Raw genomic sequence first — 6,477 nt, 5'->3', positions numbered from 1 at the left:
GCCACAAAACGACTATTGACGCCTGCCTGATTAACTGCAGGTCTCTTCCCAAACATGCGGATGATGTCTGGCTAACCCTTGAATCTGGTGATTGGGATCTCATATTTCTTACAGAAACTTGGTTGAAAGAAAGCTCCAACCCCGATATTAAATTGGCCATGCCTATTGGTTATAAAATTGCCACGGTCAATCGTGCTGGCAATAGATCAGGGGGTGTATTGGCGGCACTTACACAAGACCACTGGGAGACTTCACATAATAGAATTGAATTAACAGGTCGGATAGAAGCTATGTCCTTTAGCATTAAAATCTCCCCTACCCTGACTATTGCTGGAGTACTGGTCTACAGACCTCCGTAATTAAATCTTCTGAGATATGGGATCTCTGTGATGTTATCGCTAACCTATCACTGAAATATGCGCACTTTATAGTCTTGGGCGACTTCAATGTTCATATGGACAACCAACAATGCACTCTAGCCTCTCAATTAACCAAGATTCTCAAAGGACTAAATCCCACTCAAATGGTTTCCATGCCTACGCACGTAGCAATACCAATACATGGAGTGAAGGAGCACACCTCTTTCAAAAATAAAAAATGAACAATGTTTGCATTAATTTTTACTGAGATTAAATCAAATTTATGCGTGCACCTACGTAATGAGGATTGTGACCCTGGGAAACCCTCTGAGTATATGATGAAACAGGAAGAGGTCGTGGAAAACCACGGCCTGCATAGAGCGCTGCTAAGGACAATAATGTCTTAAACGCGTGGGGCATTCTGGGTAGTGTTTGACACCGCGAAGATCGGCGTTTACTTCATTCTTGTTTACAGACTTGAAACTTCGTTTCTAGAACTTTAGTACTGGCGTTTGGATCTGGAACGATCCGGGGTTTCTACTGGATTTTCCGAACTGGTTATACCTTCGGGCTTACTCCTGTGAGGACCCACATTTTCAATACAGAGACATTGATTCTCGTTTCGCACAGCGACGGTGACACAGAGAGTGAAGTTGTAAATTCAGAGGATTCCGAAGGAAGATCAACAAGATTTGATACACGACTATTATATATTCTGAAATTTCATCCCCTGAAGAAGGGTTCAGAATGAACCCGAAATGCATTGGGAGTGTTCATTTATAATGATTTGATTATTGATATGTGTTATTACTCCTTCTTCATTTCAAGCAATTGATTCATGTTATATAATGAACCACTATAGCTATATTTTTTTTATTGTTAAATTGGAAGGTTTGTATAAATTTGATGAATCTATGATGAAAATACTAAGAATTGAAACTGTTTGAATATAACATATACGCACGTAGCAGGCCACACCTTAGACCTTATCTTTACCAACATTCCTTAGCACTAAGGTCCCCATTCCCCTTACATGGTCAGACCATAGTATAATACCATTTAACTTGTCCATGACTAAGTGTAAGAACCTGCTAAAACCTGTATATGTAAATAGAAGGAACTGGAGGAATGTTACACCTGACACTATAGGCCCGGTCCTTCAAAAAACTCCTTCAGAATTGACCGGTGATCCAAATTGTGATGGTATCTCATTTAAACACTGGGTCACTTCCTCCTTAGACACTATAGCTCCCATACAATCTATGAAACAGACTAGAACCAAACCTACTGGTACCTGGTTTACACCAGAACTCCGTACTGAGAAGAGTCTCTGTAAGAAACTCAAGCGGATCTGGTGGAAAACCTACAATATTTAATCCAAAAATGCCTACAGAATAACATTAAAACACTTCCATAGATTAAAACGCAGGTCGATTAGGGATCACACCGCAGCTCAAATTAAATCTGCCAACAACTCCGCAAAAGAAATTTTCAAGAGTGTCCAAGATTTTATGAAACCTGACTCAATGCACAGCAAAATAATACCCTCCACCACCCTTTGCGAAGGTCTCTCGGTCTTCTTTCAAGACAAAATACAAACCATTTACTCCTCATTCCCCACACGGGAAGTTACTACCTCTCCCTCCCCCTTCATTTCCCCTCATCACACCTGGTCTGAATTTAGTCCTTTCAGCCTGGAGGCTTCTCTTAGCCAGCTGGAAAAAATAAAATCTGGATCTCCTCTAGATCCCTGTCCAGCTAGGTTTTTCAGACTTCAGGCCCCACTACTTAACCCCTACTTCAACTCACTTTGGAACTCCTCTCTGAACACAGGTATTTACCCTTCAGTCTGGACAACTGCAATGGTTCAACCATCCTTAAGAAAGATGAAGCAGATTCGACTGAGTTGAAAAACTTTAGGCCCATCTCCCTCTTGCCAGCACGGGCCAAAATTCTGGAACAAGAAGTACATAAACAGTTATCTGCATACCGAGAAGCCTATAAACTCCTCCATGACTCCCAGTCTGGTTTTAGGTCTGGATACAGCACCGAGATAGCGCTGTTGTAAATAACTGAGAATGTACGGGAGACCTTGGACAATGTCCACTGTACTATGATCGTGCTGCTTGATCTGTCGGCAGCGTTCGATACGGTGTCCCATACAATCCTGCTTGACAGACTGAGACAACTGGGAGTGACAGGAACCACTCTATCTTGGTTTGGCTCCTTTCTGGAAGACCGATCCCAGAAAATACTGCTGCACCCTCACCTTTCATCCTCGCGCCCTATAGTTTGTGGAGTCCCACAGGGCTCAGCCTTGAGCCCGACTCTTTTTAATGTCTACCTCTCCCCACTAGCACCGCTAATAGAACAACATTGGGTAAGTGTCATCTCGTATGCTGATGATACACAGCTTGTGTTCTCCTTCAGAAATATATCTGAGGCAGCCTTCTCCAAACTCAGACACTGCCTGGTTGATATTTCAACATGGATGATTCAGAACTTTCTGAGGTTGAACATCGATAAAACGGAGGTTCTATTTTTCAATCAGCCATCTCCTCCCCACATGGAATTATGGTGGCCCCCCGAGCTCAATCCCCCACCTTACCCTTTGTCCTCGGCCAGGAACCTAGGGTCCAAGTTTGATTCTGCTCTCTCTTGTAAGACTCAGACCAACCATGTCTTTTCTTCATGCCTCTGGAAAATGAAGTCTCAACTGAGATTTCTTCACCTTCTTCCCATGGACTGCAGAAATACAGTGGTTCATGCACTCATCACGTCTCAGGTAGATTATGCCAATAGCCTGTACCTGGGTCTGCTTGATTATATGATCAGGAAACTACAGACTACAAAATGCGTCCGCCAGGCTCATTAGAAATATCCCTATACGACATCACATATCCTTACGGAGTCTACACTGGCTGCCGGTTAAAAGGAGGGTGGAATTCAAAGCACTCACTCTCGCCTACAGGGCAATTAAAGAAACAGGCCCCCACTACCTGAGAAAAAGACTTTGCAAAAACCATCAGACAAGGACCCTGAGATCTAATTACCAAGTACTTCTGGTTACCCTCCGCTTTAAAAAAGCCAGAGTAGGTGGCCGATCCTTTACTGTAAGAACGGCCTACCTATGGAATTCCCTACCAGAGACCATAAGGAATGCCAACTCGGAATTTGCATTTCGTAAACTCCTAAAAACCTGTTTTTTTAAACCTCGCCTAGCCCGGAAACATATTGGCAGTTCGCTTCCTCTTCCTGTACTCCGCAATTAGCGCAGGGACACCTCCGTTGGAGGTAGCTGTGCGCTCTACAAACTACAAATAAATAAAAAATAAATAAATAAAATCATCATCCATCCTGCAACACCCGACATTGGAGGGCATTCGTCTTCCAAGTTTCCTGGTCACTCCTGAGTGACATAGACTCTGTCTTCTCTGCTTGCAGGTACATCTCATCTTGAATCCATCCGTGGAATCTACCGGACACTTTCTCCTCTCCCAGAAACTGCACTTTCCTAAAGACCTCCTTTGGGTTCGACAGCGGTTTCCGACACCACTTCGCATGTATGCACCAAATTCCCTGATGTAGGTAATACTAGGGTATCCACAGGTGGCTCTCCAACCTTCTGTCTTCCACAGGGTTTCTTCAGGGTCCACTGGGAAGGGCCCTTAATCTTTAAAAATCCAACAGCGACTTACCCGTAGAGTTGTATGGAGCACACAGTAATGTTTCCACACTGCACAAGCTCTCCATGGGGTCCCTATCTACTCAACTCGAGTGGTTCCTTGCCTCCTTACACCCATGCCTTTTCCCCGCAGGCTATTACAACGCGGTCATTACAACAACCGCGTTGCACCAACGCATACCATTACCCCGCAAGTCATAACAACGACTGGCTGTAGGGGGGGCGCTGGATGTTGGAATAGTATAATTTACTATTCCAACTCCAGTCTGTCCAACAGTAGGGAAGATGTTGGATTTTAAATTCAACACCTTCTGACCCTTCCGCAAGTTGGGATAATGGTATGCGTTGTTACAACGCGGTCGGTGTTACGACCGAGTTGAAATAGACTGCGGGGAAAAGGATTCATGGTAAACAATGGTCACCATCCCCAGCACTTCTACATCCTCTCGACATTGTCTACAACTGAGTCATGGTTCTTATACCACTTTCTTAGTATATGGTTTGGTCCCCCCTTGGGCCCACTGTGTATTACGTGCTAGTTACTGTGTTTCTTTGCTAAAGTGTTGTATGCATTGTGCATATCTCAGGGTAGGAGATATTTCTATGTGTTAGAGAGCATTATAAAATAAATACATATTGTTATAAATACCTTGGGGGTCATTATGATGGCGGATTTTCCGCATACTCCGGGCCGGCGGAAGCCACCGCCGGCCCGGAGTATGCGGGAAATCCGCCGAGGAGGCCTGAAAGACCCACCGCCAAATCAGGATGGCTGGTGGGTCTCACAATGTGTCCGCCGCTTTTCCGCCACGGTCGGAAGGCGACCACGGCGGAAAAGCACTAACATGGCTGGCGGTGTCTATCAGACACCGCCAGCCATATTAGGATGTAGGGAAAGTAATGCTTTTCCGCGGCGGCTTTTCCGCCGTGGAAAAGCATACGGACAATCACTTTGGGGGCCCGTTGCAGGCCCCCTGGGTGAAGGTTGCGTGGGGGGTGCACATGGGGGGTACCTATGGTACCCCCCTGCCTTTGCGTGCACGAAGCGGCAGGCACCGCGCGGTGCCTGCCGCTTTGTGCATGCAAATGCACATCTTTCGTTTTTTACATTGCGGCGGGTGCTGCTTCAAGCAGCACCCGCCGCAATGTAAAACATACAGGATGTGACCGCCAGGGTGGCGGTCACATCCTAATTGCCATGGAGGGACCGCCGCTGCCCATGCGGACGGTCCCTCCTACTCAGGGGTGGCGGATGAACGCAAGTCCGTCCGCCATCCTAATCGGCCCCCTTGTGTGGTTCGTTTTTACTTAATCTATACTATAAGATTGTATTTTAGTAAAACAAGCTGCTTTACACTCCTTCTGGACTAAGCCTGAAGGCTGCTCTCCACAGTTATCACTTAGAGATCTTTCTATGGCTGGCTTAGACCTATTTAAACCCCCAAAGGGTTGTCTGGACTGGTGGAAGGTGCCCACTTACATTAGTGAACATCATATCAGGCCAGCTTCTCAGATTGGTGTGAAGCGGTTGTGATTCAAGCCTGCATTGTTTTACCAGATACACATTTGTGTTGATTAATTGAAAAACCATCACTAATATTAGGCAATAATATTAGAATAAGTAAGTTAGTTCACACTAGGTTAGGTAGGTGCAACACCACACCACACTTAGTATGTCTTCCATAGGAGATGCCAGTCGCTCTCTAACTACTAGATTCAGTGAACTTTCATTCCCATTCCAAGAACTGAAAGCACTGTGTGCCTCTAGAACGTTGAAGACAGGGAAAGGAGCCAACACTCAACGCCCCCTAGAGGTGTTACTGTTAGACCACCCTAGGAAAACTACTGGGTCGAATGAACAGGAAAGAGTGGGTGGGGAAGGGAATGAAGATAGGCCAGGAGAGGAGCCCCTCTTTAACTTACAATCTAACCCTGACCAGGGGGATCCTGATGACTCCCAACTGGACAATTCAGACCTTCCAGAGGAGAACACAGGTGGCCATGAGGATGACCCTTTTATTTTCCTGGGCAGGTGCAGAGTAGGCCAAGGAGGTCTAGATCCTCCTCTGCAGAATCCAATGCCTCAGGACATTCAGTTAGGACCTCCATTTTTAGTTAGAGGGGAACTCTTTGGATAAGAAGTACCAACTGATTGAGCTTAAGAAAGCTAGGCTTGGGCTCAGGCAAGAGCAGGTGGCCCTTGACAGAGAGTCCCTGGAAGTCCAGAGAGCAAGGAAGAAACAAACTGGGACTAGAGTCCCATGGGGGCAGCAACAGTGTCCCTAGAGTTAAGGAACATTCCTTTGAACATAGGAACCTGAACCAAATTGTCCTTCCCTACGATGTTGGAGACAACATCCACAATTGGATAACTGCTTTAGAGAGGGCCTGTAAAGTTCAGAGGGTCCCTCAAGAGCAGTGGGCAGCTATCAT

Source organism: Lissotriton helveticus, chromosome 1_1 (assembly GCF_964261635.1).
Source record: "Lissotriton helveticus chromosome 1_1, aLisHel1.1, whole genome shotgun sequence".
NCBI lineage: Eukaryota > Metazoa > Chordata > Amphibia > Caudata > Salamandridae > Lissotriton > Lissotriton helveticus.
The sequence above is the reverse complement of the archived record's forward strand: the minus strand, read 5'-3'. Positions refer to the sequence as shown.